General features: G+C 43.0%; 1 protein-coding gene across 4 annotated transcripts in view; it reads left to right on the forward strand.

Annotated features, from left to right (window-relative positions):
• PARK2 (parkin RBR E3 ubiquitin protein ligase) overlaps positions 1-26,013 on the forward strand; it is a 1,410,476-nt gene that overhangs the window by 172,409 nt on the left and 1,212,054 nt on the right. The window lies entirely within an intron of this gene.

The raw sequence follows: 26,013 nt of genomic DNA on the forward strand, positions 1-26,013 counted from the left end.
CTCTGGGTAGGTCCAGAGGTGCTATCTGGGAGTCAGGAACTAGAGTCAAAAGTCTTAGACATCTACCTGGTATTGCTGCTGAGCCGACACTCAAAACACAAAATACAGTCATTCCCAGTTTTCTCTCCCCTTTCCAAAGGCAGAGGAGCCTCACCCTGTAGTTACCACTAGCCCAGACCATGAGGAGTACTGCCGGACTAGCCCCGATGTTCCCTTAAGGCCCCAAGGCTCTTAAGTCAGCTTGTAGTGAATGTCATCTGGTCTGGGACTCCCCCTTCAGAACAGTGGACTTCCCAAGGGTCAGGTCCTGGAATCAGGGACCCCAAGAGCACACTTGGCATTCTGGACCCTGGTAGCTGTGCTGGTACCTGAAGCCAACATGTCCCAGAGGCTCACCCAAGGCCCTCGATGTGGTACCTGGATATTGCTGCTGGTTATTCGTGGCCCAAGGGCTCATCAGTTAACAGGTGATGAATGCTGCTGGCACCAGCTCCTTTCTTTTAAGGCAGTGGGTTCTCTTGTGGGCCAGAGTGTGTCTAGAAATGTTGTCTGGTAGCTGGGGCCTGGAACAGAGGCCTCACAACTCTGTCTGGTGCCCTATCTTGCTGTGGCTAAGCTACTATCCAAGATACAAAACAAAGTCCTCCCTGCTCCTCCCTTTCCTCTCCTCAAGTGGAAGGAAGGGGTCTGTTTTGGAGCTGAGAACTGTGCAGCCTAGGCTTAGGGGAGGAGTGATGCCAGTACTCCCTTGTCTGTCCCAGCTGGTGTCTCAGTATGTCATGTGGCCTTCTACCCCCAGTCCACTGTTTGTGGGCCTAGTTCAGCTCTAGGACTCAGTTCTAATAGTTTTAGTCCTTATAGGCTAGACTGCCTTTCACATTGACCTGGAGACACAGAGGTCTGTAGCCCCCTCTGTGGAAGGTTTGCAGGCACTCAAGTTCTGACCACAGGAATCTGCATTCCCTCTGGCGTGGGTGGGCTTCAGCTGGGTTTGGTCTGGTTTTCCTTTCTGCTCTAACACGACAACACTGAGTTTAATGCCTCACAATTGCTGTGTTATCTCTCCCCTAGTGCCCAGAGATGCTCTCCGCCCCCAGCAAGGGAGGCGTGGTGTCAGCAGATTCAGGACGGGTTTTTTTGTTTGTTTGTTTTTTAATCACTTCAGTGCCTCTTTCAGGGATATGAAGTTAAACTCAAGTACCATGAGTGCTCACCTGATTTTTGGTTCTTAAGAAGGTGTTTTTCCTTTGTAGATTAGTTGTTAACTTGGTGTCCTTACGGGGTCACCCTTAGGTGACCAATTATCAGGAAGGCTTTCCAGATATTTGACAGGACTTGGGTATTGTGATCTAAACTGTATCTACTTTAGGGGGAACCCCAAACCCAGTAATGCTGTAGTTACCAATTACATCCTTTAGAAACTTTAATTATGAAGTGTCAATGGAATAATATTTATAGATGAAACTTAAATTTTTTATTTTTTTGTATTTTTTCACACAGTGTAATGCTGACATCATTTATTGAAAAATGACATATCTTGAGTATATTTAAAAATCAAGAGGGTGAGTTATCTCAGCAACAGTGTTTTTGTTAAAGGTAGTTGATACCTATTACTGATGAAAAGCAATAGAAAAGAAAGCTTCTATTTGGGTAATGTTTAACGTTTTTCTTTACCCAATGGATTAGTGTAATTTGCTCTCTCATTTTCATTAATTTTATTGATGACTGAAATTGCTCATTACTCAAAAAGCTGGGATTTTTTTAACTTTTAAATTTGGCATCCTGGTAAAATCTTGGTTTAAAGAATATTTTACTAGTTGGGTTAGAAATGAATTAATTTTGTTTAATATACTTCAGAATACTATCATCATGATTGTTAACATCTATTATATTACTCTAGACATGATTTTAAATTCCTCCTTATATATATTCCTCTTTGTATAAATCCCTCCATATATAAATATCTATAGCCGTTATTGACTTTTGCCAGTCATTTACCATGTGTTTGCATTGGGGTATCACATACTGACCTGTGCACCAACCTATGGCCCCTTCCTACTTGGTTTTTTGTTGCATATGGCTGAAAAGTCTGTTAGAAGCATAGTCCATTGCTTACAAAAGGAGCTGAATAAGTGACTTTCGAGTTAGATATATAGTAGGTGTAGCACAGAATTCCTCCTTTCTATAAAGCCCTCCAAATAATTATATTTCATCATTTTTCTTGATAGTTGATACATTCTGCTTTTGGAATTTTTCCTACAATCACAAGCTCCATTGTTAAATTCTCAGTCTCATTTTAGAACATTGCTATGTTGACCTGGCCTTAGCTTGGTCTTTCGCCTTCTCTGGAGGCCGTCCCAAGGTATGCATGGCTCCGGCAAGGCCATAAGATGCTCTCTCACCAACACCAGCCAAGCCGCCATTCCCATCGCTCTCATAAAAACCCCTGATCGTCATGCCATTGGGCTCTGCTGTGCTCCCCCCACCCCATGTTGCTGCTGTAATCTGTTAACCTCCTGCCCCCGCAACTCACTGAGGATGTTTATCTCTCCTGTCCCCACCCCCAGTTCTCCAAATTCTATTTTCTTTTCTTATTTATTTATTTATTTAGAGATGGAGTTTCGCTCTTGTTGCCCAGGCTGGAGTGCAATGGGGCGATCTCAGCTCACTGCAACCTCTGCCTCCCAGGTTCAAGTGATTCTTCTGCTTCAGCCTCCTGAGTAGCTGGAATTACAGGCATTACCTCCACGCCCGGCTAATTTTGTATTTTTTGTAGAAATGGGTTTTCTCCATGTTTTTCAGGCTGGTCATGAACTCCCGACCTCAGGTGATCTGCGTGCCTCGGCCTCCCAAAGTGCTGGGATTACAGGCGTGAGCCACCACACCTGGCCATTCCATCCGTTTTCTTGGCAATTCATTATTTACATGAATAGTCCCTTCAGTATCCTATATCTTCATTCATTGATCTACTCATCTTCAGTGACATTTTCTTCTACTCTATTCTCATCGAACACTCTCAGGATAACAGAGTCGAACTAGATGTTACTTCACCTCCAAAATCACGAAATGAAGCATTCTCGTCTCCAGCAACAGCTGCGGTGCTTGCAGAGCCCTTGATCTGTTCACCTCCACGGGACTCCCTGGCTGCTTTCTCGCCTTCTCCAGCCCTCCTGCTGTGACTCCTGTCTTTATCCACCTGATATTCCAGAGTTCATCATTTCACTCATACTCTTTCAGCTGTCTTTTCGCCACTCACTTTTACTTTAGTATTTATTATTATTTTTTTGAGATGGAGCCTTGCTATGTCACCCAGACTGGAGTGCAGTGATGCAATCTCGTCTCACTGCAACCTCTGCCTCCAAGTTCAAGAGATTCTCCTGCCTCAGCCTTCTGAGTAGCTGAGATTACAGGTGACTACCACCACACCCAGTTACCCACACACTTTTTATTGCACTTCCTGAGCAAATGCATAGCTTTAAATGACTTTGGTAGTCTGTATTTTGTTTTCTTTCCCTTGAAGCTGTAGGGTATTTTTTTGTTTGTTTTTGGGTTTTTTTTTTTTTTGGTAGTAAACATTTGGGTAAACCGAGGACACTGTACGTTCACATCAGCAGATGGCTCTTCTCTCCTTATCAGTACCCAGTTTCCTGAGGTATGAGCTCCCACTCTCTACAGCGTGACTATATACCTATTCCTTGCTTCTACTAAGACTTCTCACTCCTCCCACCCTCCCCTACCTCTTTCTTTCTGGCTGCTCACTTTGCCTTGTATGTTCCTGAGATTTAAGAAGATGACACCAAGAGCACTCACTTTCTTCTCTTCTGTTTCTTGAGAAGAAGCATCCTTTCTCCTCTTAGATGCGAAGGCCTCCACTTGTGCTGAACACCCACCTCTGCCTCATCAAAGAGGCTGTTCCTTTGGCTGGTCTCTCCTTTATCATCTTCTCTCATTTCCCCAATGCACATCGTGTTTTAAGAGCATCTGCCACTTAAAGAACTTACCTGGACCCCACTCACTTCACTTCTTGCACCATTTTCCCTTCCCATTTAATCTTTCCTCCCCTGAGACAGCATCACCAACAGCTTTGGGCAATGCCAAGCCCAGTTAGATGCTCCTCTCGTTTGTTCTTACACAGCCTCTCTCCAGCATTGGGCACTGTGGACCATCCCCTCCGCTTGAAACTCTGCTTTCTTGGCCTCTGAGACCTGGTTTTCCTCCTACATCTATGATTCTTTCTGCTTAGTGTTTTGAGCCTTTTCTGGCTTGAACCTGAACAACTTCTGAAGGTTGAAGGTCCTCAGAGCTTGGCCCCGCATCGTCTCTGTCTTCTCCTTGCGTTATATTCCCATGGCTTTAGAAACCATCTATATGCTAATGACTCCCAAATTTATATCTCCAGCTTAGCTCTCCTCTCAGCACTCTCATCTCATTTATCCAAATTACTTACCTGACAACTACACACGGATGTCTCTCAAACATCTGAAATGTAATATGTTCAAAACTAAACTCTTGCTTTTTTTCATGGGAACTTATTTCTCCATGAATTTTCTCCATCTCAGTGAATGACACCTCATTCCACATAATTGTCAAAGTAAAAACACATGATAGATTTTGATTCTGCACCTCCCACACTTCCACATCCAATCCATCCACAAAAATGGTTGATATACCTCCAGAGTCCGTCTTCCATTGCCATTGCGATAACCCACCGGCAACTTGCTTTCTCTCTTGCCACCCACTGATACAGTGTTCAAGGTACTCTTATTAAAACATAGATCGGTCCCTTCACTTTGTTGGTGAAACCCCCTTTCTTCCCCCTGCATTGCACTTAGGACTTTAAGTCACTCTCCTGGCCAGCATAACCTTCCTGGCCTGGTCTCTGTCTTTGTTCTCTAACTCATGCCTATGGCCACCAACGCCTAGTGGCCTGATTTTCCATTTCTACAACAAGCCAGATTTGTGTACTTTGTTCACATTGTTCCCTTTGTTTGGAATGTGTTTTCCTTCTCTCTTCTCATGGCGGGGTTCTTTTTATTCAAGTTTCTGTCTAAATCTCATCTCTGATTTATTTCTCTCACCATTTTTTCTAGGTGGGATACTTAGTTATTTTTGACCACAGTATCATTTTTATTTCCTCCATAGCATTTCATATTTTATAGTGAACCCTTTGTATATTTGTTTCTATATTACCTGTGTCTTCCACTAGACCCCTAGTCCCATCATCACACACTGCTGAGCACATAGTAGGGATTAATAATTGTTCATGAATGAATACCTTGATCTGTCAATCTCCAAAACAAATGAAATATTCAAGGATTGTGGAGGACAAGAGAAGAAATGATCTGTTTATTCAGGTAGCTCACAAATACATGTTACAATGACGAGACCGGAGCTGCTATGTGAACTTACTCTGCCCTCAACAGAAACCAAACCATCTTCTGGGTGGTTCTTACACAGGTTTCTTTGCTTTATAAAAACTCAACCATGTACTTAGAAGTTGTGTATGTTTTTACATATGCTTGCACCTCAATAAAAAGGCATATCCAAAAGAAAGGAAGAGGGAAAATTTCTAAGAAGTACTTGCCTAATTTTCTGCAACAAGACTTTATAATCAGGAAGACAAACAACAGTTCTCTAAGAACAAAAGAAATCTCTGAATAACTGTATAGAGAAAAGGAGTTATTCATTCTCATTCTTTGTTTATGATATTGTTTTGTAGCTCTTATTTTGTAAGTTTATAACACTTTAACGAGCCTCCTTACATTCCATTTAACTTGTTATAGACTGGAAATTGGGTGTAGTTTTCAGACGTTGGTCTGGTGAGATTTATACCTGGTGGAATTAGTACATAGTTTTGTGATTTGTATGCCCAAGTGTGTATTCTCTATCAAATTCGCTACATGGGCTGTTTCACCTGGCAGACCTGTTAATAGAATCTTATCTGTATTTGTGTCTCACAGACTACGTTGAAGTGGGGAATATTCACGAAGGCTTATTACAAGCCTCAGATCACTAGATCATTAAGAGAGATGGTAAGAAGGGTCTTGATATTCCGTACAGAAGAGACTTTGCTATTATGCTTAGTCATACATACATCCTCTCAGTTTCAATCCTAGAGATCTGTCAGGTGGGTATGTGTAGGATATGAGCAGCCACCAGCCAGCCAGACGCCTCCTGGCAATAGTCTTCTCACCAGGACCTGAAGTCAATGTCAGCACATCACACGTCACTCCAGTGGGCTGCGTGACATGGCACTGTCACAGCATGACACACAGGGAAGTGTTTCTAGTTTCCAGAAAATGTCTGGAAACCCACATCTTCCTTCTTCATCTTTGTAAGAACTTAAATATGGTGTGATGTTATTGCACATCCACCAGAGACTTGACGCTTTCTGTTTAAAACCTAACATATGCTTAGATATTAATAAAATAGACTCTAGAACCAACTCCTCTGAAATGGGCCTGTGACAGATGCTGTACTGCTCAGAAACTTTACCAAGTAGAGGTAGAGCCCAGCCTTGCCTGGTGACTGACACACCCCTAGGACAGTCTTTAACCAATGACTGACAAGGGTGGGGGTGTTTAGTCCAGCTCCTCCTTCTCCCACCCCTCATTGTCTGCCCATCCCCCAGACAGGACAACTCTGAGAAGTGTCTCTAGCGTTCTCTTGTAGCAATGAGCCAAAATAACCCTCCATAAGAATTTACCTAATGACACACCCTTGTTGGGCTTCCTTCCTTTCCCTGTCTAACCCCCAGACCCTCTATTTATTTCTCCCTTGGGACAGCCCTTACTAGTAAGTCACTTTCACTTAGGGTCTGCTTCTAGGAAATCCTACGTAAGACAGGCTTCATTCCACCTAAAGGCCGACGTTACTATAGTATTTTACAATCCTTGACTTTTAGCTACATATTCATTGTTATTATCATTCTTATTTTATCCTTTACACTACCTTGATCACTGGAGTAACCTTAACCTACCTGCACATAGATCTTTATTTTCTGTTGCGAAGGTGATATTATTAGGAACCACCAACTGAAATTTTACCACCTCTATAAAACACCAGACAAATGGTAAGACAAATTTAGCTTCATCATCCACTGTGTGGCTTTTTCTTTTTGTTTTACATTAATCCCTATTAAAGAGATGATTGGCCGGGTGCGGTGGCTCACGCCTGTAATCCCAGCACTTTGGGAGGAGGGGCGCACTCTGGGAGGAGGGGCAGACGATCACCTGAGGGCAGGAGTTCGAGACCAGCCTGGGCAACATGGTGAAACCTCGTCTGTACTGAAAATACAAAAATTAGCTGGGTGTGGTGGCACACGCCTGTAGTCCCAGCTACTCAGGATGCTAAGGCAGGAGAATCACTTGAACTCGGGAGGCAGAGGTTGCAGTGAGTTGAGATTGCACCACTGCACTTCAGCCTGGGCGACAGAGCAAGATTTCGTTAAAAAAAAAAAAAAAATTGTTGCATTCTATTACGAGTTTTGTCCTTCTACCTCCCCTACTAGGCTGTTACCCACTCAATGGTAGGGCTCTGATTTTATCCATCTTTGCAAACATGTGTAGAAACTAATTGCTAACAACAAAAGTTAAGTAAATTCAAAATTCTAGAAGCATATCAGTTTGTCCAGAGATAACATGTCGAGGGTCCTGTTGACATAATTTTTATAATGTTTGAGAAATGATAACCAATAGCAGGACTACCAAGCATTTTTCTGCTTCTCAAAACAAACTTCATAGAAACCTGTGTTTTAGTCAGTTTGGGCTTCTATAATAAATTACCATAGATGTCTTATACACAGCAGAAATGTATTTCTCACACTGCTGGAGGCTGGAAGTCGGGCTGGAAATCGGGTGTCCGCAGTTCTGGTTCCTAGGAGGGCCCTCTTCTGGGCTGAAGACGGCGGTCTTCTGGTTATGTCCTCACACACTGAGGAAGGAGGCAGAACTAGCTTCTGGGATCTCCAGTCCCACTCATGAGGGTTCTACCCTTGTGCCCTAATAACCTTCCAAATGCCCCACCTCCTAATACCATTGCCCTGGGGGGCAGGATTTCAACATATAAATTTGAGGGGAAGATTGGGTCCATAAGAGCCTCAGATGGAATGATATCATGGGAAATCTCTTTATCTCAAAGGACCAAGAATTCCCACCTCCTGTGGAGGACACAGTTTACCTTCCTCAGTCAGTAGGAAGATAAGGGGAGCGAGAGGACCAGCGAATGCACCTGAGAGTTATTTACCCAGTGCCATTTCTAAAATGTCACGTTATTTAACTTGAGATGATTGCCAGGGGAAATAACCCATGAAATAGCTTTTGGTCTTTTTGAAATTTTGTGTCATTATTAGACTCGTTCATCAAGAAATTTGCACCTGAGCTCATTACAGCTCAAGCTCAAATGGCTTTAAATGAAAATGTCTTTTAGCTTAAATAGGCAGGATAGCCATCCTTCCAAAGGAAATGGACAATTGTATTAATGTCTCTTTGGTTTGTATTACAACCCATCTAACTAGTATTTACAAATGAAATGAAACATTATTTGAAGGTCAGTTGTTTCTAGAGAGATACATGGGATTATGTGCTTAATTAGGAGAATTCCTCTTCCTGGGTCCAGATTTAAGACTTATGTTTGTGTTTGATGTTGAGGCATGATTTCCTCTCAGGGAATATAGACAGAAACCTAAGTATGCATTCACATTTTTCTGAATGTTTAAAAAACTATCAGAGAGAGGGCCAGGCATGGTGGCTCACACCTGTAATTTCAGCACTTTGGGAGGCTGAGGCAGGTGGATCATGAGGTCAAGAGATTGAGATCATCCTGCCTAACATGGTGAAACCCATCTCTACTAAAAATACAAAAATTAGCTGGGCGTGGTGGCGTGCACCTGTAGTCACAGCTACTTGGAAGGCTGAGGCAGGAGAATCACTTGAACCTGGGAGATGGAGGTTGCAGTGAGCTGAAATTGCGCCACTGCACTCCAGCCTGGCGACAGAGTGAGACTCTGTCTCAACAACAACAACAACAACAACCTATCAGAGAGGAAGTAGGGGCCACCTTCCAGTGTCAGGAAGGAGGTTAATAGTGTCTCAATCCTTGCTGACTTTGTGTCCTTGGCACAGCCTAATGAGGAATGGTGGGAGACCAGTGGATGTGAGGTTCAAGGCTACTTCTGATTGAATCTTGACCCTGTTAATAACTAACTGTGGGCCAGGCACAGTGGCTCATGCCTGTAATCCCAGCACTTTGAGAGGTCGAAGCGGATTGATCTCCTGAGGTCAGGAGTTTGAACCCACCCTGGCCAACATGGTGAAACCCCGTCTCTACTAAAAATACAAAAATTAGCCCAATGTGGTGGTGCGTGCCTATAGTCCCAGCTACTTGGGAGGCTGAGGCAGGAGAATCGCCTGAACCCAGGAGGTGGAGGTTGCAGTGAGCTGAGATTGTGCCATTGCATTCCATCCTGGTTAACAAGAGTGAAACTCCTTTTCAAAAAAAATAAATAAATAAATAAAATAATAATAATAATAACTAACTGTGACATTGGGAGTGCTGCTTAATTTATCTGGGCTTCGTTTATCTCCTCTATTAAGTGGGAGAAAGAATTCCTGTCTACTTCAATCGAAGGGTTTTTGTAAATACCCATTTAGGTAAAAGTTCTGAAAGTCCTTTGAAATAAATAATACAAAGAACTATACGGACGTAACATATTGTTATTTTCACATATAGATTATAAACGAAGAGAGGATTTATTGTGGTTTTGTTGTGGTTTGTTTTGTTCTTCTGGTTTATTCTAGTTCTTGGAAGAAGATGGGGAAAAATTCTGTAATGATGTGTACCAGAAACATAATAGGCAAGACTCATTAAACCAGAAAGTTCCTGACTGGATCTGACATCTGGGAAATTGGGCATATGCTAGCAGTTGAATGTTGTGATTGGCGTATGTTTGGCATTTGTCATATGGAGACACCCAAAGCACTAAGCAACAGTAGAATAGCAAACCCCTTGTTAGAAACAAATGAAAAATGTTTTATTACTAACCCAATGAAATAAAACTCTGATAAAAGCTATGAATAATGCAAATAAAGGTGTGTGAGAAAAAAGTCAGAATCAAGGGGAAAGTGCTGTTTTCCTAATCAGTGCCTTGGTTGTTTGGCGGTTGTTGTTTCAGGCCGACACATTGACTGTCTTTCAGTTAGGCATGTATTTTGCTTCTGTTAGATGAAAGGGGACATCAAGTTAATGTAAGAAATAGTGTGCTTTGGGCCAGGTGCAGTGGCTCACACCTGTAATCCCAGCACTTTAAGAGGCCAAGGAGGGTGGATCACCTGAGGTCAGGAGTTCGAGACCAGCCTGGCCAGCATGGTGAAATCCTGTCTCTACTGAAAATACAAAAATTAGCCGGGCGTGGTGGCACGTGCCTGTAATCCCAGCTATTTGGGAAGCTGAGCCTGAAGGATAGCTTGAACCCGGGAGGGGCAGGTTGCAGTGAGTCAAGATGGCACCAGGGTGATAAGAGTGAAACTCAGTCTCAAAAAAAAAAAAAAAAAAGAGTTTGTTTCAAACAGCTAAATTTTCCTTGACCAAATAACAAGATCAAAACTACCTACGGACTTGGTGCTGTGGCTCATGTCTATAATCCCAGCACTTTGGGAGGCCGAGACAGGCGGATCACTTGAGGTCAAGTGTTCGAGACCAGCCTGGCCAACATGGTAAAACCCTGTCTCTACTAGAAATACAAAAATTAGCTACGCATGGTGGCACATGCCTATAATCCCGGGTACTTGGGAGACTGGGGCAGGAGAATCTCTTGAACCCAGGAGACAGAGGTTGCAGTGAGCTGAGATTATGCCACTGCACTCCAACCTGGGCAGCAGAGTGAGACTCTGTCTCAAACAAACAAAAAACTGCATACACTTTTACATGGTAATTGCTTTTGGCTTAAATTTAACTCTTACAACTTAAGAAATTAAGATAACTAAATAACCATTGCTTCTTGTGTGCCATAGAAGGTATACTGATAGAATGAACAGTATAGACTCTTAAATTCTATTGAAACATCTGACCTCCAATAACAATCCTGAACTAAGTCACCTGTTACATATCCTAAATTCTTCAGTCTTGAAGCACCATATTCACTTGCTAACTGCCCACATCTTTTGTTCCCCCAATTACCAATTCGGAGGAGAAAATTTTTAGACTTCTTTTCTCTGTTAATTTTTCCTTTGTTAGGTTATAATTATCAAACATGTTTAAAAGTTGAAGAGAACAAAGTGATATAATCTGTGATTAATTCAAACTTAATTATTTTTGTGTCATCTGACATTAATTTCCTTAGAGTAATAAATGTTATATAATTTTTTAAAAATTGTATTAGAATACCATTAACATAATTATAACCTGAAATGTTTTCCTTATATATAAGGAAGGTTAATATGATTGCTGTATCAAGCATGCTTAAAATCCTAAATAACCAAATACCCTCTGGGAATTGGGCAAATTATATGCAACCATGGCTGCTCTGGCAAGCAACTTATTTTCACCACCTAAAATCCTGGTATGTTTTGTCTGCCTTTTCTGGGAAGTGGAGCAAATTTCTGTGTAATTCTAGCAGTCCACAGAAATCAAGACTGGTATCTCTTCTTGATAACTTAAGCCTGATACTGGATGGAACACCAGGACAATTCAGATTTTTTATTTATTGATTTATTTTTATTTTTTGAGACAGAATTTCACTCCATCGCCCAGGCTAGAGTGCAGAGGCACGATCTCGGCTCACTGCAACCTCCACCTCCTGGGTTCAAGTGATTCTCCTGCCTCAGCCTTCCGAGTAGCTGGGATTACTGGCTCCCACCTCTATGCCCAGCTAATTTTTTGTATTTTTAGTAGAGACAGGGTTTCACCATGTTGGCCAAGCTGGTTTCCAACTCCTGACCTCGTGATTCACCCACCTTGGCCTTCCAAAATGCTGGGATTACAGGCATGAGCCACTGTGCCCGACTGACAATTCAGATTTTAAAATGAACTTGAGACCGGGCGCGGTGGCTCACGCCTGTAATCCCAGCACTTTGGGAGGCTGAGGTGAGTGGATCGCCTGAGATCAGGAGTTGGAGCCCACCCTGGCCAACATGGTGAAACCCTGTCTATACTAAAAATACAAAAATTATCCAGGCGTGGTGGCGTGTGCCTGTAATCCCAGCTGCTCAGGAGACTGAGGCAGGAGAATCACTTCAACCCGGGAGGCAGAGGTTGCCGTGAGTTGAGATTGCGCCACTGCTCTCCAGCCTGGGTGACAGAGCGAGACTCTGTCTCAAAAATAAATAAATAAATAAATAAACAAAAAAGTAAATAAAAAATAAAATGAATGTGAGCTCGCATAGGAGAGAACATTCTGTACATATATTGAAAGTGAGAAGATAAAGAAAAATACAAGATCACTGATTATCAGGCAAAGGAAATAAATGACACTGAGATGGATGAAATTTTAATACCTACCACTTTGCTTCTGTGCTCACTGAAAGTGTGCAACGTCAAATAAAGCTTTTCTAGTCTCCTGTGCTGTATAATTAACTTTCATTGTCACTTAAATAACATAAGCATCCCTTTCTCCTGGCTGCCCCTCTCACATAACTTAGAATCTCTAATTCTGTGCTATGAGCACTCAGTTTCTATATAACATGATTTTGCAGCACAGGTTTGCTCGTGTGGGAGTACAAGAGACAGTTAGACTCAGTGCAGTGACATTACCTGGCATCTCTGTTTGTCCTCAGGTTTGTGTTATTTTATGAGCATCTTATATGGTTATGTATCCATTATGTACTGCCTATTTTATATGCATCTATGTATTTATCAATACAACGAAAGTTTTCCTTGGTCAGTTTCTTCTCAACATTTTTGTCCACGGTCTTCATAAAGTCATACCACATTCATAGAAGGTGCAAATCCGAAAAGGAGAGCTAGTAGTACAAGAGATAACAGAATCAAAAATGAAATGATTGCAATAAGCTGCAAGAAGAATTTTGGTTTCATTAAACCAAAATTAGACTCACCGGGGATAAAATTAAAGATTTCGTAGTCAGAAACTTTTCATAGAGTCTGGGGCCTAGGATGTCTGTCTGCTCACTGGCCCCTTTGCTGGGCCTGCACCTGAGCCCTTGCCATGTTTTTTGTTTGTTTGTTTGTTTGTTTGTTTCGCTTTCCACAACATGATTGTATGCAGTGACAGGACTGAGGATATCTATTGGCCTGGGCAGGAGTTAGGATGAAAGCTCTAGGACTCAGGTTGACCACAAGCTCAGTGTCAGCCAGTGGTATCCAGTACAGGTATAATAATGGTCTTAGGCTGAGTTACTTAAAGTGTGACAAGGTCCAAATAATTACAGGTATTATAGAACTCTCTCCTCCTCTACCTGTTAAGGAGAGCTGGTTTGGGGGAAGGTCTTTTTGTCTTGGCGAGCTGACCGGCTGACTGGGGAGAGGAGGAACTCAGAACACACTTTAGAAAAATTTAGAACAAAGGCTACCTGGGTTTGGGATTGGGCTGGGAAGAGGAAATTCTTGAGAAGATGAAACAGAGGCTGAGGGAGGACCTCGGAGGGAAAAAAAGAGGGAGGAGGAAAGATGTGAGCAACTGCTGTGAGGGTTGGAACTGGGAGGAGAAGTGGGAGGGAATTTTCTGCCGATTTGACTGCTCTGGGCAAAGGCGCTAAGATTAGCCAAGAAGCCTGGGATTATCAAGGTGAGTTTTCTAGATCAGCCTATGTAAAAGTCCAGTCATATTCTTGGCTTAATATGTCAATCTGAATTTCTGTCCCTGGTCCTGGCGTTAACGGACACAGAAAAACTAGAATTTTCCCAGCAGAGGAAAATTAGGATACTGTGTTGTTCGGAAATGGTGATCAGAGGGACTTCTGACTGAAGTGGACATGTTTAGTTTAGAGAAGGAACGACCGGGGCCACCAACTGACGGTCAGTTTGCTCAGTGTTGCCCCAGAGAAGCAGTCCTGGGGGGAGTCGACCATTGGGTCAGTAGGAGGAAGAGCCCTCTGAGGGGCCGGAGGTGTCCATCAGTGGTTAGGGCACTCGGCAGAGCAGTGAACTCTGCGCTGCAGAAGTCCAAGCCCAACCAAGATGACCCTCTAACCCTCTGTCAAGGGGTTTGCGTGAGTGCTGTGCTCTGTGCCCCGGGTGGAGGTGGAGGTGACTGTCAGTGTTTGCTTCCAAGTCAGTAGGGAAGGAATTAGTATCTATGCTATGTGCTATGTGCCCCATGCATTGCATTTATTTTCCCACTTAAATTTCTGAGAGACATATTCTCTTTATGAACGAAGGTTCAGGGGCTCAGGCCTATTAAGTCACTTGCTGTTTAATGGTCAAATGATTTGAGCCCCAGATCTGTTTTGCTCCAAAACTAGTGTTCCTCATTTATCACGCCGTCTCTGATAGTTAACCAGCATCTCAGTATCAAGCTCTATTGTTGAAATGTGATATGTAAAACATTTATGGCAAGCATGTTTCTTATAGATTTAGGGAACAGCATATTTTAGTGGTGAAGACATGGGTGTTAGATTAATCAGACATAGGTTAGAGTCTCAATTCTGCCTGTTAGTAGCCCTGTGAGTCTTGAGCAAGTAACATCTCTGGGCTTTGGTTAACCCATACAGTGGTTACCTCACAGGGTTATTTTGAGGATTAAATAAAATAATGTAGAGAGAATGCACCTGATACCAATGGTTTTCATTGCTGCAATGTTTAATACCTATCTAGACATCAAAGGAAAAGAGATGAAATACTAAGTAATATCCCTAAAAGAAGCACTTGAACTGAAAATATTTAGAATCATTGGACTACTTCTTTGCACCTGTAATCCCTATCATCTGGGTTCTCTTACCTTCCACAGCCTGGGAACTTGGGTATCTATAATATCACTTCCGCAGTCAATATTTGACTTGACCCTCACCTTAACAAACTCACCGAACACACCAGCCTTGCGTTTTAGTCAGCCCCAAGGGCACAGGATTCATTCGTCAAATCAATGACCAGGATAGGCATAGGACACCCATACTCATGGAATTCATCTGTTTGTCAGTTACTAGCCAGTCACTGAATGTCAGCAAAGCCCAGCAGATATTGGGGCCAGACTCTCTTGCTAGACCAAAACTAGGTGGCTTAGTTTTTAACTCTTATATTTAGGATATTCCTTCTTACCATCTCTCTCCTAGTTGTTTAACGCCAAACAGCTGCAAAATGATGGCTGCTTGTTGTAGAGGGCAGCTGACCAAAAATACGCAAATAGAGGAGGGATGCCAAATTATCAGGGATTCAGAAATGTGTTTCTGAGAATGCTCTTTGGGCCACTCTCAGCTGAAATACCTGCAAACTAAGAAATCTTAATCCCTGGGCCTCAAACCTACTGAATCAGAAGTCCAGATTGAGAGGCCTGGGGATTTTCATTCAACAGTCACCTTGGGTGATTGGCTTATATTTCTTCTGGAAGAACTCCCCAGGGCCATCCATCCCAGCAGCAGTAGAGTCCTGAGCCTAGGACAGCCCTCTTCTCGCTGGCCTCTTTGCTGGCCCCTGGCCCTGTCCCCATGCCCTTGCCCTCCCTGTCTGGATGGTTCTCCCCAGTTATCCACATGACGCATGCCTCAACTTTTAGGCCTTCCTGAAATGTCACCTTATCGTGAGGGCTTCCTGATCACCCTAGATGAAATGATGTACCACACACTCAACACCATCCTAACAGATTGTGTGACTTACTCAGCCTCGTGTCTGTCTCCCCACACAAGGGCAAGGGTTTTGGCAGCTTTGTTTTCCATTGTACTGCCCGAGCCCAGAACAACCTCTAGCACCTAGGAGGGACTCCGTGTTTGAAAACCCTGAGGAAGAATTGGGAAAGAGAGGCCTCCGTCGTACAGGGAGTTGTGAAATTGATGTGAGGATTTCTGAAGACCTCTTTCTATTCTAATTCTACATTGCCCTTTCCACTTGGATTGTACTTTAAAAGCATTAAGACGTCAAAAATGGTGAAAAGTTTAGACATGTAGACATAAATGACTTTAGAGATTGCTTTCTATATAGTGAGAATGACGCGTGACAGATATTTGGACAGATATGTCTAGAAATTCTAGGGTCTTTAGTATCATTTTTAATTTTTTTTTGAGCCAGAGTTTTGCTCTTGTCACCCAGGCTGGAGTGCAATGGTGCGATCTTGGCTCACTGAAACCTCTGCCCTCTGCTTCCCAGATTGAAGTGATTCTCCTGCCTCAGCCTCCTGAGTAGCTGGGATTACAGGTGCCTGCCACCACACCTGGCTAATTTTTTTGTACTTTTAGTAGAAACAGGGTTTCACTATGTTGGTCAGGCTGATCTTGAACTTCTGACCTCAGGTTATCCGCCTGCCTCGGCCTCCCAAAGTGCTGGGATTATAGGCGTGAGCCACTGTGCCTGGCATCACCGGCTAACTGACTTTGGTAATTTTGAATTTTTAATGTAATATCTATCTATACAAATAATACACAGAGACAAAACTGTTTAATTTCTATACTTTGATAAGTATCAGTTAACATTCTTTTTTTTGAGACAGTCTTGCTGTGTCATCCAGGCTGGAGTACAGTGGCGTGATCTCGTCTCATTGCAGCCTCTGTCTCCCGCGTTCAAGTGAATCTCATGCCTCAGCTTCCAGAGTAGCTGGGATTATAGGCACCCATCACCATGCCCAGCTAATTTTTATATGTTTAGTAGAGACAGTGTTTAACCATAGTGGCCAGGCTGGTCTCAAACTCCTGACCTCAGGTGATCCGCCTGCCTCAGCCTCCCAGAGTGCTGGGCTTACAGGCATGAGCCACCATGTCCAGCCAGTTAATATTCTCTTATAATTTTAACTTGGGAAAACTGAGTTGACTTACGTTGTTTCAACTTTAGGGTACCTTTTTCAGGATTGTATTCTGCCTACCTATATTATTGGGGTTGTAATAAACATCAATGGGATCTTTGAATTTATTTAAATTCATGGCCAGGCGTGGTGGCTCAGGAGGCTGAGGCAGGAGAATTGCTTGAACCCATGAGGCAGAGATTGCAGTGAGCCGAGATCACACCATTGCTCTTCAGTCTGGGTGACAGAGCAAGACTCTATCTCAAAAAATAAAAAATAAAATAAATTCAGCTGGGTGCAGTGGCTCACGCCTGTAATCCTGGCACTTTGGGAGGCCGAGGCGGGTGGATCACCTGAGTTCAGGAGTTCGAGAGCAGCTTGGCCACCATGGTGAAACCCTGTCTCTACGAAAAATACAAAAATTAGTGGTGGGCGCCTGTAATCTCAGCTACTCGGGAAGCTGAGGTAGGAGAATCACTTGAACCTGGGAGGTGGAGGTTGCAGTCAGCTGAGATCAGGCCGTTGCGCTCCAGCCTGGGCGACAGAGTGAGGCTCCGTCTCAAAACAAAACAAAAACAAAATACATTCTCAACAATTTTATTTTTTTTTTTGAGAAATAACTCTTTAGGTAGGTGGGAAATTATGACAGTAGTATTTCTGATATTTTGGGTTTAATTTACATCTTTTGCATGTGTCTTTATAATCTTTCACTGTTTAATTTGAGAATTTACTAATCAGCATTAAATTTCACATAGCTGCAAAATTCAGTGTCAGCAGCCCAGTATTTTCTCTACATAGATGTTGACAGGGATTTTCTTCTGTTATTGGGGGACTATCAGGATCTAGTTCATAAACAATTAAGCTGTGATTCAAGCAGCCTGCATTTTTTGTCTGATGTTTAATGCATTTCCATGAGACTCCTGGAATCTGACTGTAAAACAAAGGAATGTGTCCCTGGTATTCAGATAGTCGATGATGTAAATCCTCCAACTAATGCTGCTGATCTCTTAATATTTTTTCCTTTAGACAAAGAAGCTATAGGTGCAATAGAGAGGAGAAAAATGACAAGGAAATTTAAAACTGAAATCAGTCTTAGTATAGGAAAAATGGAAGGCAAATTGACATATCAAGGACATGAACAATTATGAAATATCATTGGCCAGGTTTCCAAATGCTAATTTACCCATGAGTCTAATTTTCTAGATGAGATGAAAATTACAGAATCCTAATTTTCCTTTGAGAAATGTTTTTCTCCAGAAATAAAGATACAAATGTTATTTTGCAGTAGCATTCCTGTACATTCATTCTCGTTAATTAAAAAAAAAATCTTTACACGGAGAAAGGCTCAATATAAATACATTTTGCAGCCCTAGCCAAAGCCGCAGCTCTAAGGTATTATTCATTGTGTTAATACGTCCCCTGATTTCTATTTTACTGATGCTCACTGATGCTCCTGTTTAGAATTAAGGGGATCTGTCTTCATGTGTCCTCCCAGCCCTGCTGTAATTGACCTGGCAGGCCGCCACGCTGTGGGCCCCCACGGTAATCACTCGGAGAGGACGTCCCGCCTCTCGAATTTGACTGACAGGACAAGCCCTGTTTTAAAGTCACTGTCATGTGCTTTTTATCAGTAGGTGCTACCCACGCTACCAAGCGTGTGCACACTAGAATAGACAGCTGTGTCTTTTTAATGTGCCTTTTCCCCAGCAGAGGAAAGTGGCTGAAAAGAGCCAGAGCTTCAGCTGGCTGGAAAGGCCCTTTCTGCTGACGACAGTGCTTTTTGAAATCTTTTTTTCACTTCTTTACAAGAGAGCCATGTGCATACTCTGCAGGTCAGTTGATCTCAAGTTAAATAGGCTGGCTTCCCACACGCGGTCGCTGCCTCAGAGATTCTGTCTGGATGTAATATTTTCAGCTATCAGAAAGTACAAAAACATGGAATCAGTCTACTGGATTAATTTCTCCACCATTATAGCACACCACTTGTTTCTCATTAAGACATGTAATTTTACTTTGGTGAATAATGATGGTTTTTTAAGTTGTGTTGCCTTTAGGTATTTAGATACTTATTTTCTTTTTTAAAAAATTTAATTAATTAATTAACTTAGAGACAGAGTTTCTGTTGCCCAGGCTGAAGTGCAGTGACACAATCTCAGCGCAGTGCAACCTCCTCATCCCAGGTTCAAGCTATTCTCCCGCCTCAGTCTCCTTGTACCTGGGATTACAGGCCTCTGCCACCATGCCGGCTAATTTTTTTATTTTTAGTAGAGACGGGGTTTCACCATGTTGGCCAGGCTGGTCTAGAACTCCTGACCTCAAGTGATCTGCCTGCCTCGGCCTCTCCAAGTGCTGGGATTACAGGCATGAGTCATCGCACCCAGCCAGGTATTTAGACATTTCCAACTTTGACTTTTGAAATTATATTTTGCTCTTACATGAATTTTTATGGAACAGATGTATTCAGTTGTGAAGATGACTATATTTATACCAGTATCGAAACAGAACAATAGTGTCGTAGCTGTCCACTGGGTGTTTGGGGTAATGTAGTTTAAAAAGAGAATCCTCAAATGTAGAAATAATCAAGAGAGAAGGCAAACCCTGGAATAAATCCCACAATGAACTATGACTTGTGTTTTCAACAACACAGGTCTTCCCTATAAATATTAAAGCATCCCACATACACATAAGTGACAAGGGCCATGGGAAGGGAACACTTCACATGGAGATGGATGCCGCTGGTGGAGAGAACAGGAGATGGGAAAGAGGAAGCGTCAACAGGAAGCTGATGTAGAAACAGGGACAGGACAAGATTGGGGGAAGTCATCTCTTTCGCACATTCTGTCTGATTCTGTTTGCCTGGAATATAGCGTCCCAGAAAGGGGAACATGGAGACAGAAGTACAGAGACAGGGAGATCCCCGCTGGTAGGTGGCCTCGGAGGAGGTGGCAATGGGAAAGATGAGATCATGCCTGCACTGTGGAGAGGTCCCCCAGGATGCAGGGAGGAAACTGTGGGCCTAAAGTGGGGAGACAGTTCAAGACCGTTATGCCAGGTGACAGGGAACACGAGAAAGAAACAGGCATAAAATATAACATAGGTGTTGCGGAAACCCCTGGCAACTCATCGGGCCTGAGCAAAGAAGCGAGGACATGTGGTGATATTTGTAGGAAACTTTAGGCTACAGAGTGAGGTGCTAGTGACATGGCAGAGTATACTCTGTAGGCATTTTGGGAAATATGGGATTGGATATAGAGTGGAAGGGAAAACAGAGAAATTTCCATGTATTGATTAGCTACTGTGTGTCAGATATTTTGCTATTTAATTGTTTTGAAAGCTCCCCAGGTGACTGTGATGTGCAGCCAGGGCTAGAAACTGCTGTCATCTCAGCCTTCTCTGTACTTAGTTCAGACAGTTGGAGTTTGAAGCCAGCCTTCTACGCCTTCTCTGGAAGATTTATGAGAATCTTTTCAAAGTAAATTTTTAAAAGTTATATAATATCTAATAGAATTGTTAGAAAACTCTTTGAAAACATACAGTTGGTCAACAACCATCTATTTCTTAAACTTTGAGTAGTGTACGTATAGATGTATGCATCTATGTATAGATGTACAGACTTACATATGTATTACATGTGATTTGGAGAAAGAAATCAATGCATCTTTGCATGCTATGTTATACTTCAGCTTTTCCTACAGCGTCTTTGAAGTGCTGTAATTGAACATAGGTTTCAAAAAAGTGTGTTTATTCATATTTCTTGCAGTTCTTTAAAAGTAAACTCATGACACTCCACATACGAGTGTCATGGACCAAGCCGAGCTTGAGCTTTTCTGCTCAGGTAGCAGAGACCTTCATCTTTAAGGAAACTCACTGACAACAAGGCCTGGCCATAAAGAAGTTTGCCGGCATGACAGCATCGATGCAATGGGAGGAGTAAGTAGATAGGTGAGGTAGTGCAGTGGAATCCCTGCAGACAAGCAGGGAAAATGGCTCGAAGGAGATGCTGCAATAAACTTCACTTTCTTTTTTTTTTTTTTTGAGACGGAGTCTCGCTCTGTCGCCCAGGCTGGAGTGCAGTGGCCGGATCTCAGCTCACTGCAAGCTCTGCCTCCCAGGTTTACGCCATTCTCCTGCCTCAGCCTCCCGAGTAGCTGGGACTACAGGCACCCGCCACCTCGCCCGGCTAGTTTTTTGTATTTTTTTAGTAGAGACGGGGTTTCACCGTGTTAGCCAGGATGGTCTCGATCTCCTGACCTCGCCCGCCTCGGCCTCCCAAAGTGCTGGGATTACAGGCTTGAGCCACCGCGCCCGGCCAAAACTTCACTTTCTCTACTGAGTTCCATGTGTAGAGAGTTTCTCTACTGAGTTCCATGTGTTTATTTTTTTTTTTAAAGCAGGTGACCTTAATATTTAACTCAGAGCTAAAATAACACCAGATACCCAAAGGAACTGGAAACATTGTGAGAAGATTACATTGGTCTGTGTGGAATACTTCCTTAGTTACAATGAAAGGACATTCTTTTGTTCTGGACCCTTAGAATAGAAAATAACGTCTCCTGCTTGTAATTTTTATGCATCCAGAAACAGATTTTCAACATGTTATAGTGAAGACATTGCTGAATGAAGTATAGCACACGTGTTTTACAGTAGTTGATTACAGTCTGTTAGTAAAGTGGCATGACTGGAAATAAGCTGAGACCGTTTTAGTGCAGGAGAACCACGGCTCCTTGGTTTGGCCTTAAGTTGTAAGCAGAAAGCTTTGGGAACAGTCCTACCATCTTCATGGAATAGTCAGATGTTGTACTTGTCATTAATGTTTTTTTGCTATAGTTCTGATGTGTAAATAAGTTACTTAATTGTTGCTGGCAAGAGAAGTTTAGGAGATGGTTGTCAGTACATCAGCCAGCGCTCACCAGGCTGAGGCCAGATTTTTTGTTTGTTTGTTTGTTTTAGGCAGGGTCTCACTCTGTGGCCCAGGTTGGAATGCAGTGGTGTGATCTCGGTTCATTGCAACCTCTGCCTCCCAGGCTCAAGCAATCCTCCTACTCAGTCTCCTGAGTAGCTGGGATTATAGGCGTGTGCCACCATGCCCGGCTAATTTTTTGTATTTTTGGTAAAAACGGAGTTTCTCCATGTTGCCCAGGCTTGTCTCAAACTCCTGAGCTCAAACCATCTGCCTACCTTGGCCTCCCAAAGTGCTGGGATTACAGGCATGAGGCACTGAGCCTGGTCATCATGCCATATTTTAACTTTGATTCTAGAACTCTAGAGAAATATTATTATTTATGAATATAGATGATTGAGTGTGACAAATACAAAACAGATAGTAATTTTATATATATATAGACACACACACCATCTATTCATATATAGGAAATGGGTACTCTGAGTGACAAATGATCTTGCATGAAGTCATTATATATGTGTGTGTTTTCAGGTAGATATGTACATATATATGCATGTATATGATGAAGAAAGACATTGGACAAAATAGTGAGTATTATAATAGGAACCAGGGACTCTAAAAGTTATCTGAAACTCAAAATGAGAACTAACAAGGCAGGATAAGGGCAGATGGGGAGACTGGAGTTTGCAGAAATGTCCCAACCCTCTGGGATTGGTAGTCCAGCCATCCCCTCTGAGGTGCAGAAAGACCAAGCAAGTGATAGCTTGGGGGACATGAACACACCCGACTCCGACTGGCACTGGTGTGAGGGACCCTGGTGAGATATAGACCTTGGGGACCCTGGGCTTCCCTTTAGCCAGCGCCTGTTAAGAGTTTTTTCTCATAACCCCAGGAAGAGAAGTGGGGAATGAAGAGAACTGGGGAAGGAAGAGAACTGGGGAAGGAAGAGAACTGGGGAAGGAAGACTGGTCATTGAAGAAGTAGTATCCTTAGGTAAGGATGCTTCCCGTCCAATGGGAAGGCAGGGGATCAAGGCAGAGTTTAGAAACTGGGCCCTACCTGGTAGCTGGCATGAGTGCTCGCTGGCCTCAGTTGGGAAGCTGAAAGCGCACGAGCAGGACCTTACAGATGCGGCCTGCATGGCTCTTCTCCACACGGCCTCTGCCGCAGCCACAGGCAGCTGAAGAGGCAGGTCTGGTGGAAACATGTTCGGCAATCAGCCAGCAAGTGGCTCGGGAAAGGGGCGACTCGAGTGCAGTTGTCTGAGGCTGGAGACGGTGTACGTTTTATAAATGTATGTGTTCATAAAGTAGACTAAATTTACTTTGGCTGATTTAATTACTTCCTGAAGTTTTAAAATATATTCAGTCAGTGTATGTTGAATAACTACTGTGTGCAAAAAATAAAGCCGTATAAACTTCAAGGAGTGTGCAGTCTAATGAAGAAAATGAAACTTGTCATCAAGTGATTATATTACAAAGCACCGTGCCAAGTTGTAAAAGAACGGTCGTAAAGAGGCACACCATGCTTTCGATGTTCAAGGAAGGGAAAAAAAGGAAAAGTAACTTCTCAGTGGAATCATGAAAGGGTCATGGCAGATGGAGTCCTGAGAGATGGGGACAGAGGTACCAGCAGGAAGAAACTTCTGGAAGTGGAGAGATATTAAGTAGCTTAGAGAGCACACCTACCCCAGTTCAGCTGGAGTAGAGCTGTGGGGAGAGACGAGGACATCCACCTGCTAGCGTAAGATGGCAAAGAATCATGTAAGATCTGAACATCATGTCAAGAAATTTGCCTTTTCTTCAATAGGCATCTCCTGTTTTGTTTTGTTTTGCATACCCCAAATATTCAAAGACTTAGGCAGAGGATGTATGACTAACATCTGGGATTTCATGATGTGGGCCTGTGTGAAATATTTTATGTACATTTATCTTATTAATCCTCCTTCATATCTTTTTTTTTTTTTCTTTTTGAGATGGAGTCTGGCTCTGTCACCCAGTCTGGAGTACATTGGCGCGATCTCGGTTCACTGCAACCTCTGCCTCCCGGGTTCAAGCAATTCTCTAGCCTCAGCCTCCCAAGTAGCTGGGATTACAGGCGTGCACCACCGTGTTTGGCTAATTTTTGTATTTTTAGTAGAGATGGGGTTTCACCATGTTGGCCAGGCTGATCTCGAACTCCTGACCTCAGGTGATCTGCCCGCCTCGGCCTCCCAAAGTGCTGGGATTACAGGCGTGAGCCACCGTGCCCAGCCCGTATCTCCTTTTATAAGATAGGAAATACATGCTGAAAGTATTTTGGGCAAGATCATTGAGTTGGTAAAGTATAAAACCAGCATTTGAACCCAGCCTGTTTTGACTCATCCTCTTTTTAATGCACCACATTGCCTCTATTGAAGATGGACTTTTTAAAATTTTTTTGAGACGGAGTCTCACTCTGTCACCCAGGCTTGAGTGCAGTGCTGCGATATCGGCTCACTGCAACCTCCACCTCCCAGGTTCGAACAATTCTCCTGCCTCAGCCCCCACCAAGTAGCTGGGATTACAGGCCTGCCCCACCATGCCCAGCTAACTTTTTTTTGTATTTATAGTAGAGATAGGGTTTCACTCTGTTGGCCATGCTGGTCTCCAACTCCTGACCTCAAGTGACCCACCCACCTTGGCCTCACAAATTGCTGGGATTACAGGCCTGAGCTACCCACCCAGCCATCAATGTATTTACTTTAAAACTGATTCACCCAGAGAACAATAGCATTGTAACTGGGTAAAACATGAATGCTCAGTCTTGAGAGACTGTCTTCCTCTGTTGTTGCTGCTTACAATAGTGGGTTGGAATTAGCTAAGCGGATATGAGAATTTCAGAGCCACAGGCCTTCCCTCATTTTATCAACATTATAAAATGTGAAGCACGTCAGTACAGCCGATAAGCACCTAGGGCCAGAAGATGTAGTTTAGGTTGTCGGTGTTTGGGAACTGACATTGCCAAGACATTATTGCATCTTTTCTGCTTTATTAAAGGTGACTTAGAATGATGACTTCCAGTTCCTGCTTCTGGCAACAGTATCGAGTGCTGGCTACTGAGTTTACAGTATCCCCCCAGGGAGAGAAACACAGACTTTTTCAGTGATGTTTACAGTAGGAGAGGTGTAGCTGTTCCCTTTGTTCCTTGTACAAAACACCATACTCAGTTTTACTTCCCATACAGATAAGAAATCTTTGTTCAATCCAGTCTGTGTTCAGAATCCAGATTTACACTGACCTTTTGTGGGGAAGAGATAGTAGATTACCTTTTATCACAGGTGGTTTACATTTCTTGTTAATTCAGACCAAGTTAATTCACTCAACATTTGTAGGGAGCAGAGTGGGCAAGGTGCTAGGACACAGAGATAAAAACATTAGCACCCTTGAGGACATCTCCAGCCATTGAGCTTTCGGTCAGACATCATAAAGACTGAGTAAGAAATACCAAACCTGAGCACAAAGAAGATACTACCCAAGGGACTCTTAACAGTGCAGGAGATGGAGCAAAGATAAAACCAGGCCCCTGCCTGTCAGCCCCTGGGGGGATGTGTAATGATGTGCACTCTGAAATGTGTGCTTACATCTCCATGATGTAGACTTAGCTCTGTAAGGTGACGGGAATAGGCTTGTGTACGTGCATCTGTCATAAGTGCATATTTTCACTAATAGCAGTAAAGATGTTTGGGGAAAGCTAGGTTGCTAGTTTTATAGTCCATAAAAGCAACTCTCAGGAGTCTAGGGACATACTTGGATTTGTGCTGTAAAGGTTCTGTTAGGGATTGTAGCCTTTGTATTATCTGGAGAGGGGAGTTGCGGGGACATACCTTAACAATACAATTCAGGGGAAACTTCTTCCATTTGGGTAAATAAATACATTGTTGTAGGCCAAAGTGAAGATGTGGTTAATGCTAAGAACCTGTTGTTGCCTTAGCCACTATTGTAAATACTATTATAAGGTTTACAACACTGTGGCCAAAATGTAGATAAAGTGCTTGTTACATACTTTTTTTTTTTTGAGATGGAGTCTCGTTCTGTTGCCCAGACAGGAGTGCAGTGGCACAATCTCGGCTCACTGCAGCCTCTGCCTCCTGGGTTCAAGTGAAACCACCTTTGCAAAATTATGACTTAGTTTATCAAGATTGTAACTGCTTTCCCAAAGCCCACCTCCTTCTTGCCTGCGGACTAGATTGACTTTGTAGGACTAACATTAGCCA

Source organism: Colobus angolensis, unplaced genomic scaffold, assembly GCF_000951035.1.
Source record: "Colobus angolensis palliatus isolate OR3802 unplaced genomic scaffold, Cang.pa_1.0 Scaffold14, whole genome shotgun sequence".
NCBI lineage: Eukaryota > Metazoa > Chordata > Mammalia > Primates > Cercopithecidae > Colobus > Colobus angolensis.